Source organism: Ochotona princeps, chromosome 9 (genome assembly GCF_030435755.1).
Source record: "Ochotona princeps isolate mOchPri1 chromosome 9, mOchPri1.hap1, whole genome shotgun sequence".
Taxonomy (NCBI): domain Eukaryota; kingdom Metazoa; phylum Chordata; class Mammalia; order Lagomorpha; family Ochotonidae; genus Ochotona; species Ochotona princeps.
This window is the reverse complement of record NC_080840.1, coordinates 17,379,389-17,403,356: the sequence shown is the minus strand read 5'-3', so window position 1 is coordinate 17,403,356 and position 23,968 is coordinate 17,379,389.

Sequence of the window (23,968 nt, the reverse complement as noted above, 5' to 3'; positions counted from 1 at the left end):
CAGCCAGAGATTCCTGAAGCTGCCATCAGAGTCCAACACAAGTACTGTTGTCACCCTGCTCTTGCCTTGTTCTGGGTTCTTCCGGCTGGTGAAGTATTAGTGATAAAAGGGGAAAGGGCTGTGGGATGGTGAAAGGAGACAGACAAGAGTCCCAGAATCGTGGTGTGATGAGATGCAGCAGGTGGAAGTCTGCAGAAATGCCACAGGTTGAAGGGTGAAAATCATGCTCATGGTTCTCACAGTAGAGGAGGGCAGGAGAGAGTAGGTAATAACTGCTGTTGGTCGTGAAGGACTTGGAAAACTCAGCCAGGGGCAGCAGCGTGAGAAGGACCTGGCCACCACAGCCAAAAGCATACACAAAATGTTGATGGGATCCATCCAGGGAAACAAAGACAGTAGAGAGAGGCAGGAGCAAAGGGTGTGGGAACCTGTGTTGAGAGAGACGGATGTTAGTTTTTGTTTTTTAAGATTTATTTATTATTGGAAAGCCAGCTATATGTCGCAGCCAGCTGAGCCGGTAACATGGAAACGGCGAAGGTCCGGGGGTCAGGCGGAGGTCCGGGGGTCAGGCGGAGGTCCGAGGGTCAGGCGGAGGTCCGGGGGTCAGACGGAGGTACGGGGGTCAGGCGGAGGTCCGAGGGTCAGGCGGAGGTCCGGGGGTCAGGCGGAGGTCCGAGGGTCAGGCGGAGGTCCGGGGGTCAGGCGGAGGTCCGGGGGTCAAGCACCGACACACGCAGACCAGCGATGGTGGGAGAAGTCTCTCTCCTCAAGCCTCTCTTTATTACCCCTGTATATACTCTTCCCCCCCCAGCCCATTAGGGCACCACTAAGGTGCCAATGAGTCTGATTAGACCAAGTGCTATGGCCGCAGGTCCGATTCCTGAGTGCTCCGTTTAACGAGTGTTAATCAACTCATTAGCTCACTACAGATATACAGAGAGGAGGAGAGACAGAGAGGAAGATCTTCCCTCCGATGATTCACTCCCCAAGTGAGGCTCAACGGCCAGTGCTACGCTGATCTGAAGCCGGGAACCAGGAACCTCTTCCGGGTCTCCCACGCGGGTGCAGGGTCCCAATGCATTGGGCCATCCTCGACTGCTTTCCCAGGCCACAAGCAGGGAGCTGGATGGGAAGTGGAGCTGCCGGGATTAGAACCGGCGTCCATATGGGATCCCGGGGCTTTCAAGGTGAGGACTTTAGCCGCTAGGCCATGCCGCCGGGCCCCAGACGGCTGTTAGTTTTACCTCTGACCAGTCTCCTGCATCCATCTTGGGAATTTGGACATCATCCCATAGTGCAAAATGGGGTTGATAGAAACAGCCCTGGGTTATCTACCTATGAGAAAAGGATGCCAGGATCCTACACTGCCCCACAGGAAGAAAATATATATAGAGAGAGACAGAGATCAACACAGGTTGGTTGGTAGCATTGGGAAGTTCCTTCACCAGCGACATTTTTTTTTTTCTGCTGCTTCCTACCTACAAAAGTATAAGCAATCTGCTTAGCCTCCCTAAGCCTCAGTTTTCTCATCATTCAAATGGGGTGTGTGGCATTGGTTAGAGAACTAAATAAAAGTCTGTAGGTGAAACTCACAGCTTTTTATCAGGCATAGTGTTGCACTCCGCAAAACAAAGTCATCATTGCTTTAATGTGCACCATGTCCCACTCTGGAACAACAAATTCCCTTCTCATCCAGTTCTCTCATGCCCTTCTTTCTGTCTCCTTCTGGCAGTAGACTCATCACCGGGTCGTATCTATTTTCAACCTCAGGTTGTTCATTTCCTCGCCCTGCCAAAGCCACAGCCACCTACGAGCACCCCACCAGACTGTAGTTAACTCTAGAGTTAGACCCCACAGCTGCAGCCATGCCTGCAGGCACCACCGTTGTGTAATCTGCAGTGTTGGCTGGGTCTCAACACCACCACAGCCCTTCCAGTGACCGCCGGCCAGCCTCCTATTATACAAAGCTGTGTTTCCACCTCCTTAGGACCCTGAGCACACTCCCACATGGCTTTCCTTCAGAAAACTGCGTCCTGTCCCACCAACACAGAAGCTCCTAGGAGGACCATTCCTTCCTTTTCCTGGGCCAGAAAACCTTCGTATTCTCGACTCGTCCACTCACACCTCACAGGTGCCTCTCATTCTGCATGCTAGGGAGTCTCTGTTCACTTCCTCTGGGATGTCCTTTCGTCAGCCATCCTCCTCCTTCCCTTCCATTTATTCTCTACTGGTTTCATTAGTTTATTTATTCAGTAGATATTGATTTTTTTAAAAAAAAAACTGTCAAATCCCCGCCAATAATTATTATACCCTGGGCATCCAAGGATAAATACAGTCCCATAGGCCATAAACAAATGCAAGTTCCCTCCCCCTCAGTGAGCTCCATCTTTCCTATGAGATCTTAATGTGCACCTGTTCCTTGAAACAACAGCATACACATACACACACCACTCACATGTGCTCACTGCTGTGAATTTTTCCTCATGGATCTGCCAAAGCCAGCTCCTATCCATCTTTGAGGTCCAAATTCAAGCTGATTCCTCAAGGAGACCTCCCCTGACCACCTATATCTGGAGTCCCCCTTCCTTCACCATCAGCCTCCTGTTACTACCCCTTGTTCGCTTTGTACCATTTACGGAATGTTCTGTCTGGGCCCTTGCTTACTCTCTGCAGTGTCCACTGGACTCCTTCATTCAGGGCTGGGTTTCCAGGCCAGAGGACATACCTAGAATGCTCTCAGGAAGCACTTACTGATTATACAATTCCAAGTGCCAGGACCATTTGTGTCACAGTCTTTCAAAATTTCTTTTCTTCACGCTGAGCATATAGCCTACCAGGTTGTTTTTTTTGTTTTTTGGGGGTTTTTTTAGGATTTATTTTCTTTCTATTTGAAAAGCACAGTTACCGAGAAGAAGAGACAGACACAGAGAGAGATCTTCCATCCACTGTTTCATTCCTCACATGGCCACAATAGCCAGTGCTGAGCCAATCGGAAGCCGGGAGCTCGAATACTCCTCTGGGTCTTCCACATGGATGCAGCAGCCGAAGGTCAAGGCCATCCTATGCTGCTTTCCCAGGTCATAATCAGGGGGCAGCATTGGAAGCAGAGTGGCTGGGACATAAGCTGTCACCCATGGGACGTCAGTGCTGCAGGTGAAGTTTAGTCTACTACTCCATGACGCTGACCCCAAACCTACCAGTTTTCAATGCTGACTATAATTGGAATCTCCCAAAAAGTTATGAATATCCCTGATACCCAAAGCACAATTTGATCAATTGTATGACACACACATACAATTGATGTGTTTCTTCCCATCCACTTCTCCTTGACCTTTCCACACATGATCTGTTACCAGACATTCACACGCCCAAACAAGGCCTGCCCTCTCATTTCTCTAAGCTTTCCAATGCTGCTAGCTCTACCCAGATGTTCAAACTCCATCCTGGCTGCCTAAGGGGTTGTCGTGTGAACTCCCCAGTATAATCTTAGTTTGGGCTGCACACTAAGGATGTGTGTAGGCTGTGGATCTCATCTCTACTTGTACACTTCATGCTATTAGAAAAGCTGTAGCTGCTTCCTGCTTCACAATTATTCTTCACCCAGAGTACCTTTCTCCCCAGAGCTCCATGTATAGCAGGACTGTCTGGCCAGAGGTCCAGAGTCGCATTCCACATGTATTGTGGCTTGAACTGCTGTATATGTCTTGAAGTCAAAGGATGCTCTTCTTTCATGTGAGATTGTGTATGTGTTTTCACAGCTTTGCTAAGACTCAGTCCCATTAGGTACAGTTTATAATTTAAATCATACTGTTCCATGTTCTTTAGAGAATTCACAGAACTATGTATAACTATCCTAACAATCAGTTGTAAAACATTTCAACACTCCAAGCAAAACCACATGGCCAGTAGTAGCTATTCCTCATAGCCCTCCAGTCTCCCAGTCCTAGGAAACCACTTATCTCCTTCCTACAGATTTGCCTGTTCTGGTCATTTCACATAGGTGGGATCATGGAATAGCAGTGCAGTCGTGCCAGGCTTCTATCTCTGATTTTGAAGACCTGTGTGGCCTAAAGCATCCCTTTTGTGTTGTGTCTCTGCCACTACGGATCCTTGTAAAGACCTGGCAGGATAAATCAAGGCAGTATTTTTAGACTACATTGCACAGCATTTTGGTAAACTCCCCAAATTTCTGGGCTACAATGTTAGAGAGGACAGTATAGAATAGAGGGATTCGCTACACATGTTTTAGCAAAAGACTTAGAAGGAGAGGATGGCGTCTTGGGTGGTTCAGCTCTGTCACTTGGACACAACTTCCTATACCCTCAGGACCCACACTGAGGGCACACTTCTAGGATGAGACTCTAACTTTACCATGCATTATCTACAATATTTATCATCTCACTTCTTCTTCATCTCTTAGAAAAGGAGTAAAATAGTTCATACCTTACAGATACAACATCCAAGAGTTAGTGTGAGGATGGAATGAGCTGGGGTGCTGGCAGGGCCTCTGACATGCTTAGGCCTGTAGGACCACAGCATAGCTACCTGTGTATTTTCCTTCTAAGTACACTGTAGTGTGAAAAACGAGTTTTGGTGCTATAAAAAATCCTTAGTGAATGGTCATTCTGGGAAAACATCACACGACAAGCTGATAGCCACAAGAGCTGGGAGAAGGGTAAGAGTTAGTTGAAGTAGAAGGAATACTTGTTCATCGAAGTGAGGGGAGGAGTGGTGAAGTTCTGTTTCCAGCACAAAAAGTCCCACCAAATGCTCTTCAGTGCCACTACCAGGCACTGGTATGACCAGGGTATGTTAGCTTCATGGAACTGGGGTTTCACCTGTCCAGTTGTTCACCGGCTCTCAAAGCCTCCCATATTTTCTTTCTTTTCCTTCTACTATTCTTTCTGTACCAGCGTTACCTGTGACAGCCCCTATTAAGATTTCCTGGAGTCTTTTCAGTACAGGACAAGCGTTCCCATGGCATCGTTGACCCTCAGCAGACAAGCCCATCACTCTGTCTCAGAAACTAGCATGCGGACATAGGATATATTGATTTTGCCACCAACTGATCAATCACCCCGCCAGCCTCAGGAAACTGCTGTTGCATGTAAGTGTCAAGCATCTATTTTGAGTCATGGAAGGTATTTGGTAGACCTTTCTTGGCTCCCACTGCTAGGAGTGCTCTTGCCTGCACATCTGGCGAGCCTCTGTCGGATGCAATCCCACTGTCCCTCTTGCTTTCTTCTGTGCTTCCCCAGCAGAGACGGCGTCGATGAATGTGCCCAGTAATCACCTGTGTAAACAGTCATCTCTACCATCACCCTGACCTTTCTCATTCTTTGTTTCTCCCACTCTGGCCCTTGGTTTGGCCCCCAAATGCTCACTACTGCTTTGCACAGATATGTACGGAGAACCTATGGTGCTTTTCCTTGGAAATGCAAGCATTTCAAGGAAGCATGGAATTTCAACTCTGAAAGGAATTTTGAGGTGAGGAATGAGGCCCAGAGAAAGTAGTGTCTTATCAACTGGCCAAAGGCCACGAGGGGCAGACCCAAGGGGTAGACCTCATTCTTTCAAGGCAGGGGCTTTTCCTTTAACAACAGATTTGAAACTTGATGGACAACTAGAGAAACTAAGAATGAGTGTATACACTGTCCATCACCAATCATCCCAGCTCAAGGAGCAGTGCTCAAAGGCCCACTTGAGTTGTGATTGAGGACAGTCACACAGACCAATCCGAATTCCCAAAGGGGCTAATCCCACTGCTGTCTGACTCTTTGCACTTCTCACACCCCTAATCTGCTGGTTCATGTCTCACCCACGCCAGGGCCTGTAAAAGTTTAACTCAGTGCAATTGCACAACCTTGAAAGTTCAGATTGCTTTGGGGGGTGATGAATGAGATTCTTCAATAGACTCATGAAAGTGTTTCCAATGGGAGGAGAAATGGAACAAGTTGTCACACTCTTAAATGTCCTCTGTAGGGTCAGGTGACGTTACTGTATCACCAATCAAAGTGGGGCATGTGGGGCCCTACCCAGTGGAGAGATCTTTTTGTCTCTCCTTCTCTTTGTAAATATACCTTTCCAATAAAAATAAATAACTCTTAAAAAGCGAACAAACAAACAAAAAACCAAAGTAGGCCACACTTGTTTGGGCCAGTTAGGGGAAAGATGGAGGCTTGTCCTGCTTCTGTTCCTCCTCCTGCGTGTTATTCCTATTGTTGTGAAACAAGTTCCCAGGACTAACATAGCAGGGTAAAGGTTCTGCCTCCAGTGTCAGCATCCCATACCGAGTCGAGTCCCAGCTACTCCAATTCTGATCCAGCTCACTGCTAAATATGCCTGAGAAAGCATCAGAAGAAGGGCTGACCCAAGAGGTTGGGAACCTGCACCCATGTGGGAGGCCAGGAGGAAGCTTCCAGCTCCTGGCTCTGGCCTGGCCCAGCCCCAGCTGTTGCAGCCATTTAGGGAGTGAACCAGCAAAGAGAAGATCTCTTTCTCTCTTGCTCACTCTCGCTCCGCCTACCTACACTTGATCTTAGCCAAAAGGCCGAGAAACGATCACTCTGCCTACCTTTCAAATAAATAAGATAGATTTATTTTTAAAAAGGAAGAGATTAACCTTCTTTTAGGAGATGATGGATCTATTCCTTACCTTGATTTTACTGACAGATTCATGAGTGGCTGCACATTAAATAATGTGCTTAGACTCTCACAATGTGTGAGAGCAGATTAAATAATATAAACTAAAGATATGCCGCATCGTTTATCAATTATACCTCAATAAAGCCACTATAGACCAAAGAACCTATTTCCCAATTGAATCAAAATCCGGTCTAGCAACCCTTGTTGTCTCTTACCGAGTTGGGCTTTTGCTGAAAAAAAAAAAAAAAATAGCAAGACTGTGTCCTGCTCTGCTCCTTGCAGTCTACTGATGAGTTTTCTTCAATAGTCACCCTGATGCCAATCCCAAAGGATGACACCGCTTTAGACCACCAACATTTCTTACCTGGACCTCTGAGTGGGTCTCCTAACCATTCTTCTGCTTGACCCCAATCTGATGTCTTCTAACAAACTTTCTGTGCCGTAGGCAGAGAAATCCTTATTCAATGTCCACCTAGGGCCTCTGTTTCCTATCTTAAACCCCGTTGTTCCTGTGGCTCACAGGTCATCGCCTTCCTAGGGGCAAACACAGATCTGGTTGGGGTCGTAGCATCTAGAAAAGAGCTTTTCCTAAGGAGCTAGCCAGAACTAGTTCATGCTCCATGGATCATAGCAGGACCCCTAGAGATGGTCTGCTTTGTTTAAAGGCGAGGGAGGGCTAGCAGCGCCCCTCTGGAGGGTCTGTTACTTTCTTTTCTTTTGTATTATTTTTTGAAGATTTGTTTCTTTTGATTGGAAAGTCAGATATACAGAGAGGAGGAGAGACAGAGAGGAAGATCTTTCGTATGATGGTTCACTCCCCAAGGGGCCGCAACAGCCAGAGCTGCGCCAACCCGAAGCCAGGAGTCAGTAGCTTCTTACAGGTCTCCCAAGTGGGTGCAGCGTTCCGAGCCTTTGGGCTGTCCTCAACTGCTTTCCCAGGCTACAAGCAGCGAGCTGGATAGGAAGCAGGGCCGCTGGGGTTAGAACCGGCGTCCATATGGGATCCTGGCATGTGCAAGGTGAGGACTTTAGCTGCTGAGCTACTGCACCAGGCCTGGTCTGTTACCTGCTAAAGGCTCTTCTTTAACCATCCCCATACCTGTTTCTATCTCATCCTCAGCACAGTAGTTCTGCATATTACCATCCCAGAATTCTTTTTCGTCTTCCTTCAGATCCTGTGTCCGTGTCCTCCACTGGAACTTCTCTTTCCTGTCTTCATCTAAACAGGTCACAACTTTTTCTATCCTGACTCAAACCCCAGCCTTCTTAATGCTCTTGGACTGGTTTAGATGTCCCCAGTGTGCATGCCCGAAGCACCAAGAGTTTTTCATAACAGACATCTCATCCTGGATTCTTAATTACCTTTTATCTGCCTCCTTTGAGAGTAAGGACCAAACTATATCACTTTACAACCCCTTTATCAAGATTTTCACCACCTATCTAAAGAATAAAGAATAAATACATGGATGGTTAAGTTAAAAATGTTGACATCATGTGTCATATTACCTATCATATTGTTCTCAATTTTTTTAAATCTGCTTTCACAGAATGTGCTTCAACAGGCAGGAGTTCTAAGAGTTGGTCAATTCTTAGTTCTTCCAAAATCATAGCTTTCAGATTCTACAGACTAAAAATGTCCAGCTTCCTTCTTTTTTGTCTTGACATGATTAATGAAAAGCTGCCAACTTTGCAGTAATATCTTCACTCACTGATCTGCGCACTGTTTCCCAGGGTAATAGCTAAGGCAGTGCATGGAGGGACATGAATGTCCTGTTATGGAGTTGAATATCCATGCTGTGCACGTTAGGGAGTTGGTGTAGAGTTCTAAGCAAGGCAGTAACATATCTAGGTTTGTGTTTTGAGTAATCTCACTGGAAGGATAAGGAATAACAGAACCCACGGCCAGGGAAATCAGAGAAAACAGTTCATGTAATGATGATGATGAACTGACTCAAGGAAGGGAACATATGAACACAGAATTAGAAAATATTTAGTGGATAAAAGCCTCTTGGACTTGAGTAAATACGGCTGGGGATTCACGGAGGAAAAAGAATCGGGAATGATTCCAGAACTAGTTTCCAGAACTGGGTATCTCTTTAAGATGTGTTCTGTTTAAGTTGTGGACCTGGATAGGAAATAGAGGCAGTGACCATATGTATCATTATTTTTGTCATGCCTTATACTGAAATATATAGTAGGTACTCAAAATACTTCTGAATCTGACTAGTAGGTGCAGTGCAACCTAGTTTAACAATTCTCAGTATCTAATTTCTGCTAGTGACACTGTGTCTTTATAAAATGCCATGCAAGGATCCTTCCAACCATACTGCTCTAATATAACATAATACACTATTTATCCATATGACAAGTTACAAAATTTCAACCCCCTGGAAAGTATGACTAAGAAATTCTACTGCAATAATAATTTTCACTAAGTGGTTGAAGGAGTCAGGAAAAGGGATAGTTATTACAGCAACCACAAATTGGTCCAGAGCTACGTTTGGCTTCCAATTTCACTACAAATTTCAGAGAAGCCATAAAAGATTCAAGTGAAATCTGGTTGGCTGATTGGAAACATGTGAAGGAACCTCAGACAGGCACGTGTTTCACATTTCCTACTCTGAAGTTTGCCAAGTATTCATCATCATCTACCGTATGATATTCCAGAAAGCACAATCACCCCAGCTGGCCCTTTCAAGGACAGGACCTGTGACAGAAGACATCCAGCACAGTCAGGATTCTCAGAGACAAAGAATTAACAAACTCCACCCTGCATGGAGGCTGCCACACTCAAATTTCTCCCTACCTCATTAATTTTTTTTAACAGTAGAATTAACTTTTGTTGAAGAATTATTTATTTTTATTGCACAGTCACATTTGCAGAGAGGAGGAGAGACAGAGAATAAGATCTTCCATCCACTGATTCACTCCCCGAGTAGCTGCTACAGCCGGAGCTGAGCCAATCAGAAGCCAGAAGCCAGGAACCTCTTCCAGGTCTCCCATGTAGGTTCCCAGATTTTGGGCCATTCTCGACTGCTTTCCCAGGCCACAAGCAGGGAGCTGGATGGGAGGTATGGCTGCCGGGATTAGAACCGGTGCCCATATGGGATTCTGGCAGGTGTAAGGCAAAGATTTAAGTCAGTATGCTACCGCACAGGTCCCTCATAATTTACTATTATTGCCCCTCACCCAACCCCACCTTGCCACTGCCATCAGTCTAGAGTACATTTAGCTCTAGATCAGAGGAGAAATGGAAATCTGGGAGATGTGACCTCTCACTTGAGAGCAACCACCTCCTTCTGAACACCCCTTTCCAGAACACACATTCCAGAATGGCACGGACACAAGCTGTGGTACAAGAAAGTCCCAAATTTGAAAACAAACTCCATTTTTTACACTGAGTAATTCACTTAGGTCTCTCATTAATAAAACAAGGACAATAAGCCCCTCTTCAACAGGGCGTCCTGCAGACTAAATGGGATCATGCCTGTGAAACTCAGTTTTCGAGTGCTGGAACATTTCTTGCCCTCTTCCTTCTGTTAATGATGTTCTGGGCAAGTTGGAATCCAAACTGTCACTAAGCATAGGACCCACTCATGGAAGTCACTAGAAAATGGCTCCATTTTTCACAGCAACTGGAGACCTCATCGGTATGTCGTGGAGGGCTAGTAGTTCCATTTGGTCCTCAATGGCTAAGGGCAGGTAAGATGAAAATAAATCAGGCCTCAGTTGAAAGTGCCATGAAAAGGATGAGATTACACAAACCAGGCATCATTCAACTGGGCATTAAAGGGTGAGTAATACTGTTCACAAGAAAAAAAAAAAACAGGACTTTTCATGCATAAAGGAGTTGCTATAAGAAGTTCAAGAAATAATAACCTGGTAGGATGACTAGAGGAGGGACAAATGAAGAAGATGCTGACAGGTGGGGGAGGCAAGGTTAACTAGGCCAGCCTTTCATATACTAGAGCATATAGAATTCCACCTGTAAACAATTTAAGGTTCTCTAAGGGTCTTGAAATTATTTCTTTTTCATTTCATTATTTTTAACATTGTCCGCTTTCACTATGAGAATCATGTATATAGAAAAATTCAAAAAGTACAGAAGGATATAATTTTTTAAATTAGCCCTTCCTTTTTACTCCAGACTGCTAGATCTACAGCCCAGAGGCAGCCAGTATTAAATCTTCAGCCTCTCTCCTTCCAGAAATTTTCCATGCATTTCCTCATACGTCCTTCAGTGAATGAACACTTATTTCTTTCCTGCCTTACAATCGGTAATGAAGCTCTTTTTTTTAATACTGTGTTCTTTTTTCTATTTTTTTTTAAGATTTATTTGTTTTTATTACAAAGTCAGATATACAGTGAGGAGGAGAGATAGAGAGGAAGATCTTCCATCTGATGATTCACTCCCCAAGTGAGCCGCAACGGCCAGTGCTGTGCCAATCCAAAGCCAAGAGCCAGGAACTTCCTCCAGGTCTCCCACACGGATGCAGGATCCCAAAGCATTGAGCCGTCCTCGACTGCCTTCCCAGGCTACAAGCAGGGAGCTGGATGGGAAGCGGAGCTGCCGGGATTAGAACCGGCGCCCATATGGGAACCTGGTGCGTTCAAGGTGAGGACTTTAGCCACTGGGCCACGCCACCAGGTCCATGAAGTTCTTTTTACGTCAACAAATACAGGGTCCTCAAAGCAGTTCATGGAAAATGCGTATCATAAAAAACTATGGGTTTCAAAATTATCCTGTACAAAATAAGCACCCTTTTTTTCCAAATATTCTTTTGTTTATTTGAAAGGCAGAGAAAAAGAGAAATCTTCCATCTACTTGTTCATTCTCCAAATGACCAGAACAGGCGGGGCTGCTCCAGGCAGAAGCCAGGAGCCAGGAACTTGTGGCTTTCCCACAAGGATGCAGAGGCCCAAGGATATAGGCCTTTCTCTGCTCTCTCAGGGGCATCAGCAGGGAGCAAGATTGAAGCAGAGCATCCAGAAGTTGATTTGGTGCCCATATGAAATACGGGTACTGGAGGTGGCAGCTTAATCTTCTACGCCACAGTGTCAGTCCCCAAATAAACATCTTTAATTCCATTTTTCACAAACTTTTTCAAGTACCTCATTTAATTTCAGCTCATTATTTGAAATAGCTATAGAATTTTTCACGTATTACAATGTTGCGTCATATAGTCTTTTTTTATCAACCCAGACTTCTTGTTAAGTTGTAGGTTGTTTGTGATTGTTTATTATCACAAATAAGTCTTCAGTACATCTTTGTACTTATGTTTTTGCAAATATTTAAGGGTATTCTTGTAGAAGAAAATTACTTAATGCAAAATTTCTGTATCAAAAAACATATGCTGTTAAAATCGGAGAGCTAATCCCAATTTGCCCATTTAAAAAATACCTATATTCCCATGTCTAAAGTATGACTTATCTGTTTCCACTTATTATTTATATCATTCTGTTATCAAACTTTTAAACTGTGGCCAATCTGGTGACCATTTTGTATTTCCTCACTTGGACTTCCATTTCTTTAACTAAGTGCTCATGTGTTTATAAACCATTTGCACTCCTTTCTCTGAGAATAACTCTTTTATTGCCCTTGCCAATTTTTCTATTAGTTTGTGGTTCTTTCTTTCTGATTTATACGAGTTCTTTATATATTAAAAGAATAGGCAAATCGACCATCATTCATGGCCTCTGGGTGCTCTCCAATGCTGAGAAATGCTCTTCCACTCCAATGTTTTTAAAAATACACTCTTTTTTCCACACTTTTACAACTTCGTATCTCATGTTTATGTTTTGCTGTCGGTTTTGATACGTGAATTTTACTTTAAAATTATTTGCCTTTCAATAAATGAATTTACCCCATATAAATTTATGATGTGACAAATATGTTTTGTTTTAATTATCTTCTCTTAATTATATTTTATTTTGTTAAATACTTCCTCTCTGTTTTCTAACTTTTTTAAAAAAAGCTTCATTTGCTTATTTATTTGAAAGGCAGAGCAAGAGAGACAGGGGTAACTTCCACTTGCTGGTTCACTGCCCACATACTTGCAACATCCAACACTGGGCCAGGCTCAAGCCAGGAGCCAGGAAATCCACCCAGGTCTTCATGTGGACAACAGGAACTCAAAAACTTCAGTCATCATCTGACACTTGCAAGGGTGTGCTTTTAGCAGGAAGCTGGCACCTGGAGCACAGAGGGGACTCCAGCCCAGGCACTCTAATATGGAATGCTGGTGTCTTAGACAGCATTTTCACTCCTACACCAAACACTTGCCTGGCCCCTATTTTCTCGTTTTCTCGTTTCTGGTACATAGCCAGTTTATATGTTCTTTGACATACCCACACATTGCCTTGTGGAGAACACTTTGGTGAAACAACAAGGCACTTGACCTGGGACACTGGGATGCCCACGACGTGCCAGTATTTTTGCGTGTGTGCGTATGTCCGTCGGTTGACTCGGATGTAACTGCCACCTATTGGCCCTGCTGTAGTCTGCTGGCTCTTTTGGGTTCCACTGCTGATCACCATTCAGTAGAGTAAGGAAATGGATGCTGCCCTATGTCCACTGCTGCTTGGGGTTAGAATTGGATATTCAGTGATATGCTGCCTACTTTTGGAGACTCATGGAATATGGATTTACTACCAGGGTCTTCCTCCAAGGAAATCCAGATGTTCTGTGTTTAGCAACTATAGACATTTTTTTTAACTACTTTGAAAATAAGTGCTTCTTTGCCAGTTGATTTTGAAAGATGAAATTGGAATCAAAATAGCTTTACTCCTTTGTTTCCAACCAGCATCTTTCCATTTATTAAAATAGGCAGCAGAGAAAAAGACTGATGTAAAATTTTGACTTTGACAGAGGATTCGAGGGGGAAAGAGAGTGGAGGCAGGTACACTAATAGAATGTAAATCGAATGGAGGTGAAGTAAACTTGGCGGTGAATAGAGCAGAGGAGTGAAAATCTCGAGGCCACACTGACAGCATTTGCACCATCTGATTAAAAGGGAAAAGAGAAGTCAACACGGTCGATGACCCAGCACTGAAGAGACAAAAACAAAACATTTCATTTTATAAACTACTGAAGTGCTCGGGACATTCAGAGGAAAACAGCAAGCTGGCTGTAGGAAACTGGGATTTTGGGAAAGAGGACAGGAAGGATGGATTTAGAAATCCCCAGGAGACTAGTGTCATGTAAAACAGGTGAAAAAAAGGAATGCAGGGGCTTCACTCCTTATAGAGAGTTGGTGGGGAATGCTGAGTAAGTTAAGGCTAAAACTGCACCTGTGGGAAGGCAGCTGAGAGCCTCGTTTTGAAAAACAGAAGGAGAGATGGAGCCAAAGAAGGCTTTATATAGACAGCGGGGGCAGACCTTGAAAGGGGCTGCAGAGCAAGCCATAAACCTGACCCTTGTATCAGGCTGAGGTCACCTGGAGGAGCGAAGCACAGAGGCGGTGATGAACTGCTACTTTGAAGTCAGTACTGATACCTTGTGGGTAATACACTAGTGTGTGCGTGTTGTTTCCACCTAAGCCTCTCAAAATTCCCTGACTCCATCAAACAGAAGCAAAGGGAAAGAGTTGGATAGGCACAAAAGGCCTGCCCCGTTTTCAAAGCATCATCTTAATTTCTATTATGCTGACTCCCAAGTGAGATCATATTAACAAATGCCTATAGCCCCAAATATGTGACTTATTTTCAAATCATGGTTTCCTAAGTTTCAACAGTTACTGAATTCCTTGTACAAATTCCAACTGTTATGCGAATAATTGTGGCACCTGAGACTTGGGATGTAATGCTCCTGTATCAGCCTCCTTTGCTCAAGTCAGCCACACTGTACTGGCTTCCAACATTGCAGTGATACATGCTCAATACATGGGAAACAAACCATTAGCAGTCACAGCATTCACAGCAACAGGTCAACAATGCAGCTCTTTCGAAACCTGTTCTTTAACAGAGACTTCTCTGTGTAAGTTCTGTGTTGCTGGCAATTGAATATGCAAACTTTCTTATCCCAAGAGATGATACTACAGGCACTCTGGATGAGGATAGCATCTCATCTCTTGGATTAGTTTTTCATATGTCTGTCTCTCCCACAAGACATCAGTACACTTCCATATTTAGTCTAATGCCCATCTTAGGCTGGCATAGCAGTGTAGCTAATTAAGCTGCTGCCTGCAAAGCTAGAACCTCATAGGAACACTAGATCAAGTCCTGGCCATTCTACTTCTGATTCAGGCCCTTGCTAATGTGCCTGTGAATGATGGCATCAGTGCTTGGACCCCACCAGCCAGGTAAGGAGACAGTTCCAGGACCCTGACTTTAGCCTGGCTCCAGCCATTGTAGTTTGAGCATGCTCCCCGAAAGCTCCTGTATTGGAAACAGATGAATGGCCCTGGCCATCCGTCTGGGGAATGAATCAGCAGATAGAAGATCTCTTGTACTCTGTCTCTCCTTCTCTCTGTAACTCTGACTTTCCAATAAATGAGTAAATCTTAAAAATAATAATAAAGGAAAAAAGTGCTCATCTCAAAGTGACTTTCTATTGTCCTATTGGGTTGCTTTTTCTAGGTCAAGATCACTGTAGATGGCTCTATAATCAAACTTCCTGTCTAAAAATGACACTAAAAAGGCCTGTCACGACAGCCTAGTGGCTAAAGCTCGAGCTTTGCACAAGTCAGGATCCCATATGAATGCCAGTTCATGTACGGGCTGCTCCACTTCCCATCCAGCTCCCTGCTTGTGACCTAGGAAAGCAGTTGAGGATGGCCCCAAGCCTTGGGGCCCTGCACCTGCGTGAGAGACCCAGAAGAGGCTCCAGGCTCCTGACTTCGGATTGAGTCAGCTCCAGTTGTTGCGGCCACTTGGGGAGTGAATCAACAGAGAGAAGATCTTCTCTGTCTCTCCTCGTTTCTCTGTATATCTGACTTTCCAATAAAAATAAATCTTAAAAAAATTAACTTTCCAATAAAAAATCTAACAAAGAAAGATACTAAATGTCTTTAGCAGTAAATATGAGAAAGATAAATACATACAGAGCTAGAGTAGATAATTATATAGATATACTGAAAATACACCTAGGCTAAGGTACTTAACTGGTATTCAACTTCACTACTCAGATGATTCCAAACCAATCAACTGGTGATACTGGCTGAAGGCAGGTACCAGAAACTTCACAGTTTTCTTGAGTAGGAGCAAAAGATGTTTTCTATGGACCTAGTTGTAATAGAAAAATATTTAACCATTTTCTAATACCTTTGTGCCATTTATATCCCAGGAACATAGCCCCTTACGTACAGAATCCTAGAATTGCCCAGATGGCCCCAGAACCGTGATTCATATATATGCAATATTCACAGCAATTTATCCCTAAACCAACCTAATGAGACGGAACCGGTCCCTTGCTTTGGCTCCACAGAGACTGTTGTCTGTGGGGAATGCATCCTCTACGATGAAACAGGTGATGCGTCTTTTACTAAATGTGTTCTTAGGCATACATTATCGATTTTTCCAACAATCCAGTTGATAGGTTTCTTAATCAAAAGCGCTCACACACACACAAAGTATATGGGAGAAACCAGGAAATAATCAATTCTATGATTAATTTTACAATCTGAATCCTAAAACTAGAGACCAGTGAGTCTCTGTATAAATACGAGATATCAAAATACTAACAGTGTAACAGTGAAATATTTCAGGAGCTTGAGCTGCGTCAGACTCTATTTTAGCTTCACAAATAATTGAACCCTTAGTATTAGAATAGGCCTGTGAGGAAAATGAGATATTTATCAATCCTCCTGTGCAGCTAAGTGTGACAATGACAAGACTGTTACTAATGTGATATAAGTACAAGTGAAATATGCAATTTCTGGGGAAAGCTCTTAAAGGGAAGGTCGCTTTGTTCTTCACATAGCCTGCTGGATAGAATTAGCAGGTAACTGCTCTACTTCCGTGAGCCATTTAGGAGTGGAAGCTGTGTTAGTTCATCTTGGGTTGCTGTAATAGCATTCCTGTGAATGGGTAATGCATAAAGAAAACAAAATTTTTATACTTATGGAGACTTCAGAGTCCAATAGCCAGGTGCTGTAAAAGTTTTAATAAATGCAGCTATCATCATTACATGAACATCACAGTATGTTCTTATACAACCTAAGACGGCTACAATGTCACCAAGCAGTCTAATTTTATGGGACCATGGTCTTATAGAGCGTATTTTTTAGTACCTGATTGTGCCATCAATCTATGAATCTAGAAATTAAGTTTCCAACACAGGAACTTTTGTGGACCATGCTCAAACTGTAGTGGAAGCCACACGTGGCAGTGCAATGAGGAGGAAGGTGCCTGTGCCACTTGCACAATGGGGTACTGGCTATTCCATACAGACATCTTGAGTGTGTGTTAGAAATTCTTTTCCATGTATGTGTATTTATCGCTTCCCACAGTGGGACTTAATTGTAACCAGTACATGAGGTTTATGGCATTTAGTGTATTTCACATCTGGAATAATTGTTAAAGATGACTTCAAGAAGTTAACAAACTGAGCATGTGTGTGCCAAATACTAAGGATAAAAATGACTAGGATATGGTCTTCCTGCAATTTAGAGAAGAAGACACACTCATTAAAAGAAGACACTTCATTAAAAGAAACACCCTGGCATTTAAATAGAAAAATTACTGTTTTTAAAGAAATGTATTTTATTTTATCAGAAAGGCAGATTAACAGAGAGAAGGAGAGACAGAGAAAAAGATCCTCCATCCACCGGTTCACTTCCCAAATCTTGGATTGGCAACAACCAATCCAAAGCCAGGAACCAGGATCATCCTGAAGGTCTTTCATGCAGTGCAGGATCCCATGGCTTTGAGTCATCCTCTGCTGTTTTTGCAGGCTGCACGCAGAGAGCTGGATAGGAGGTGGAACAGCCAGGGCATGAACTGGCATCTATATGGGATCCCAGTGCTTGTAGGTGGAGGATTAGCCAATTGAGCCATTATGCCAGGCACTAGAAAATTTTGACACACAGCTTATTTTAAGGTATGGTTTGGGATGTTTAACTTCATGAACAAGTGGGATGAGACAGAAAAGTCTTAACTTTTCTGTTTGGTTGGTTGGTTTTTATCTTTACCTACCAGCAGGTCCAAAGAGAAAAATATAGTGTTTAATGCATTCATTGCACTGAAATAAAGCTCAACCTGGGCTAATGTCTGGTAGAACTTTTTAAGACCTGACGCATCCTTACTTTACACCAAAGGATGGTAAGGTTTCCAAGAGGTGGATCCCTTAGCCCCATGCTCATTTCTACTGGAAGACAAAGAACACAGACAGCAACAAGGGCCCCTCTCACTAGCTCTGAGCACGTGACAGCTTATGATTCTCTGGGTAAATCCTGAAGGAGGGTCTCAGGCACCAGAATAAGATGTAGGTTCCGATTTTTTTGCTCTGCCTAAGATTATCTCACCTTCTTAGGTCTCATGGTCCTCGATACCTAACTATTAATACCTTAATTTATTAAAAACAAAAGGACTGGTTTCAGTGGTTCCAAGAGCTAAGAGTATCAATTCTCTGTGACTCCATGGCTGGAACAAACTTAAACAAGGGCGTTAGCTTTTGCTGGGGTCATGATACACACTGAATATTTATGTTTCTCCAAATGCAAGTGTTGAAATCTGAGTCTCCTTTACAATGGTATTTGGAGATGGGGGCCATTGGAGACAACTAGGTTCTGAGAGCAGGACTGGCATGTTGGGATTAGTGCTCATAGAAGAGACTTGAGCGCAAGCTTCATCTCTTTGTTCCTTGTATTGTCTCTTTCTGTTCTTTGCCTTGTAAGGCAAGAAGATGGTCATCTGCAAAGCAGGAAGAAGGCCCTCAGTTGGACTCAAATACATTGGCACCCCAGTCTCAGATCTCCTGCTTCCAGAAGTTGGAGAAATAAATTCCTATTGTTTAAGCCACTCAGTTCACAGTATTTTTTTTTACTAACCATCCAAACAAAATTTGAATCTGACTCTTCCACTAATCCACAGATGAGCTTGAGAGGAATACACAAATTTGCTAACCTTAGGTACCGTACCTGCATGACAAGGCAGTTAAAGCAGGTGCCTTACACTGTATCACACAGTTTAACTGTTCTATGCAAAATTATTCTTTCATGATTTAAAAAAATGATCGGGTCAACCGTATTAGATTTAAAGTATATGAGGTATACCATTTAAAATACTCAAATTGAATGCTGCATGTACAAACCTATATATTTATATATATTTAATTATTATTCTGTGATAATATAAACTTGGCACAGATGTGGAATTTTGTTTTATTTATCATCATTTCACACACATGGCAGAAGTCAGAAATGAAATTATCCTTTAGGGAAAGAAGAATGTTTTTGTTTGTTTGTTTTTGTTTTTTTTAAAGATTTTAAAGATTTATTTATTTTTATTGGAAAGGTAGACATACAGAGAGAAGGAGAGACAGAGAGGAAGATCTTCCATCTGATGATCTACTCCCCAAGCGGCTGCAATGGCTGGAGCTGAGCCAATCTGAAGCCAGGAGCCAGGAGCTCTTCCAGGTCTCCCACGCGGGTGCAGGGTCCCAAGGCTTTGGGCCGTCCTTGACTGCTTTCCCAGGCCACAAGCAGGGAGCTGGATGGGAAGCGGGGCTGTCGGGATTAGAACCAGTGCCCATATGGGATGCCAGCGCGTGCAAGATGAGGACTTTAACCACTATGCTTTCGCGCCGGGCCCAAACTGACAACTTTATTAAAACTTAATTGAACAACTGGTGCTGTGGTGCAGACGGTAAAGGCACCGGCTGAGCGGCCAGCACGCTGTTGAGTGCCATTGCTCCATTTCTGATCTAGCTCTGTTAACGGTGTGTGAAGAGCAGTGGATGACGTTTGTAGGGTTTGAGTTCCTCTCACCGGCGAATGGATCCTGGATGAAGTTCCTGGGCCTCGGCTTTGGTCTGGCGTAGCCCGGGCCTTTCTGAACCAGTAGATGGAAGTCCCCTCTGTCTCTTCCTGTTTTTATAACTCTTCCCAATAAATGCAGTTTTGAACCACTGAACGTGCATGATGGGTGTGTCTCGATTTTCCTTCTCTGTTCCATTGCACCTTTGTGTCTGCTCGTGCTAATGTCACACACTATCTGTCACTTCCACACTACAGTAAATCATGAAATCATAAAGAAAATTACTAACTATATTCTTTTCAAAATCAGTTTTTTCTTTTTTCATATAAACATTTAAATAAGCTTATTTGTAAATAAGCATTTCTGTTTCTACAAAGAAGAGTTTGTAATCCAAATAAAAGATTACATTAGATTTATAGATCAATTTTGAGATAATGGACACCATGATGATAATAGTTTTTTTTTAATCCATGATCAGAGTTTACCTCTATGCTAACTAGTTTTTCTTTGATTTAGTTCAATGACATTTTTTAAATAATATAGTTTTATAACATTAAAAAGTGTTAGCAAATTTGCAAAACTTCTTGTTTTAATTTATAGACCCTGTAGGATTTTTTTCCTTACATGATCATATCATCTATGAACAAGGAAGGCCTTAATATTTCTTCTAAAATTAGGATTTTTTAATTCATTTTACCTATTACATTGGCTTGACTCTCCAAATACGACATTGAATAAAATCCATGAAAGCAAATATCCTTGCCATAGCATTGTCGTTACACAGTGTCTTAGCTGTAGGTACATCATCTATGTCTCCATCAGCTCTGGAAATAGTGGAATCCTAAAGAAATTCATGGAAAACCTGTGTTTTGAAAAAAGCTGTTTTTTTTTTCTTTTTGCTTGTTTACTCACTTTGCACTAGGAATGATTTTTCAATTTTTCCAAATATTTTCTAACTCATCATGATCATTCTTTTTAGATCATTCACATGATAAATTTCATTATTTTTCTTAATATGTTTAATTCTTCAGTTTACTGAGGTATAATTAACAAGGAGGAATGGTGTATGAGAAACCAACATGCACTCCTATGTTCATAGCAGCACAATCAGTAATTGCAAAAACATGGAAGCAACCAAAATGCCCATCAACAGAGGATTGGATAAGAAAGCTATGGTTCATCTATTCCATGGAATACTACTCAGCTATTAAAAAAAACAAAATTCAGTTCTTCGTGGCCAAATGGGCCAAACTGGAAACCATAATGCTAAGGGAAATGAGCCAATCCCAAAAGGTTAAATACCACATGTTTGCCTTAATTTAAGATGATATGATGTTATGTATAACATGTTATGTTATGAATGTTATATGTTGTGTATAAACTAAAATTGAAATGTAAGTGAGGTGGTCACAGAAGGTGGCTAGGAACTCGCATTTACTTTTAACATATTGGTTACTCATTACTATGTCAATTAATTCCATAATGATGTAAATTTTTGCTGATGGTATGTTGGAGCTTTCAATTGACTGGGATGATACTCTGCTGGCTCTGTCTTCAGACCAGAGAGGGTATACCTAAGAAGCCGTTGAACTTGACTGGACAATAAGATGCTGGACTCTAGGTTTGGTATACACTTGCAATGGGGGAATCTCAACTGAACTTGAACTGTGGTTATGCAACGAGGTGGAGGAATCCACCATGGTGGGAGGGTTTGGGGAGGGGTGGGGAGAACCCAAGTACCTATGAAACTGTGTCACATAATACAATGTAATTAATGAATTAAAAATAATAAATAATAATAATAAAAACACCATTCCTCCTTGTTAATTATACCTCAGTAAACAGAAGAATGTTTTTAACAAGGATGTAGGTTCCTGCTGATAAGCGTGACCAACAATATTAACGCTATGTTATTCCCTTTGTTCCCAAATCACAGTGCATCCTCTTATCCATTGGAAGAAAATCATTTAGTTAGCATCCATCTCTCTCCCTGTTTAATACCCTTGAAATCCTTCCTTATAGTAAATCCCAGCTGAAGGCCAGCAAAGTATTGTGTTTTTCCCTCTGTTGGTGCTTGTACAATGTGTACACATCTCCAGAGTGAAACATGCTATGTCAACCCCCGGCTGTAACTAAGGGTTTGGTAAACAAAACAGTCAGGACTGGTTAACAAAACTGAGTGCCAAGAAATTGAAAAATCACTAGCTTTATCAAACAACAAAATCCTGAGTGAACGGAAAATGTTAATGCTTTGGGTTGATGTTCAACTTGTCAGAACATCTATTTATGTATGTTTACCTAATGGAGCTGGGGAAAAAAAAACCCAACTTGGGTAAAATAAACATGAGAAGCGAGGCTGCTTTCAGAATGCAGGCTGGTAGATTCAAGCTCTGTATTACGGGCTGAATTTGACCCTTTGACACGCCTATGTTGAAGTCCTGACTCACAGAAAGTGACTGTTTTTGGAGATGGGGATATTAAAGAGGTAATTAGGGCAACCAAGTCCAATATGGCTGATGTCCTAAGAAGAGGAGATTAGGCTACCGGCACACACAGAGGCAATGTTTGTGAAAAGAGAACAGCATCATCCACAAGCTCAACAGAAAGCCAATGGAAGAAGCCAGCCCTGCTACACCATGATCCCAACGCTGGACCCACTGGACACATAGAAAACAAGTCACTTGTGTTTAGGCCACCCAGTCTGCGAGGCGTTGTTATGGTAGTCCTAGGAAACCTATAGGCTTCTCATAGCCTGGGACCTCTGAGCTTAGCACAGCACCTTGGACTGTCAGCACTCCAATTGTGTTTATTTAACAAGAAAAACATATGGCCTCTGACTCTATTTTTGCTGGCCATTACTTTTTATTGGTTGAGCTTTTATTATCTTATTTATCTGAAAGGCATAGTTTCTGAGAGAGAAACAGAGAGATCTTCCATCCACTGGTTCATTCCTAATATAACCACCATGACCAGGTCTGGGCCAGGTCTGGGAAAGGCTGAAGCCAGGAGGAAGGAATTTCATCCATGTTTCCTGGATAGGTGGCAGGGCCCCATATGATGTTGCTTTTAGTAGGCTGTTAGTAGAGAGCTAGATTGCAAATGCCGTGTCTGGGACACAAATCAGTGACATTCGGGATGCTGATATCACTGTCAGTGGCTTTATCCACTATGTGACAATGCTGGCCCCAATGGTCAGTCTCCCACAGGTGAGAAAATATAGAGTTCAGGACACTCGTTATTTGTCTCTAAGTATAAACAGGGCTAGTGGAAGTGTGCAAGGATGCAACTAAAATACAAAGCTAAAATGAGAGCAGGCATCAGAATTGTTAAGAGACTGACTCTTTCTTTCTAGGGCCAACCTATTTTGGACTTTTAGTTCCTTCTAACATCCCCTCTCTCTTGAACACAATCCATATATAATGAAATGAGGGTGTTTTATTCCCAAGAAATCAGAACTAAAGTTGTGTTAGCTCTAGACTTTGGAATTACATTGTTGAAGCTCAAATCATGAATCTTCTGCTTGCTTGTTTTATTTCTAAGATTTATTTGTTTTTATCGGAAAGGAATATTTACAAAGAGAAAGAGAGACAAAGATACTCCATCCATTGGTTCACTCCCGAAATGGCTACAATGGCTACAACTGAGCCAACCTGGAGCCAGGAGCCAGGAGCTTATTCCCGGTCTTCCATGAGGGTACAGGGGCCCAAGGCTTTGAACCATTCTCTATTTCCTTCCTTCCCCCTTCCTTCTTTTTTCCTCTTGTTCTCTCTTTTTCTTCTTCTTTATTGCTTTAGACATCTTCAAACCTCAGTTTCCTTATTTGTAAAATAAAAGCAAGTTTCCCCATCCTTTGATCTCCTACAAGATCAAGCTTCTAAGGTATTAATACAATGTCTGACATAAAGGGAATGCTCGTTACAGTGAACACATTCACACCGATACAGTCACAATGCCCAGCCTGTGGTGCAACCTTGGCTTCACCAGCACGAAACACAAACAAAAACTGTGTAGAAACAAGTTAACAGTGTACAAGAATCACCATGTTAATATGCAATTGCACAATTCAGACCTTGGCATTCGCATATTACCATGTGTAAACAAGAAACAATCTTTCCCTTCTGATAAACGAAGACCACCACAAATGCCCCTACACAGAGTTACACAAATCCTCTCCGCGAATACTTCAACGGCACATTATTTCAGCTTTCAAGTTTCAGGATGCACATGAAGGTCAAAGAGCCTATTCCTCACTCCAGTTTTTTCCTCTACCACAGAAGTGGGAATCGAGTCCCTCCTCCTAGAGAACTCTGGAGTCCAGCGGGCATTGCCGAGGGTTTCTAAGGACTTTGTTTTCTCAGCATGTATTTCTCCTAAAAGAACATTCAATTTACTTTTCATTTTATTTCCT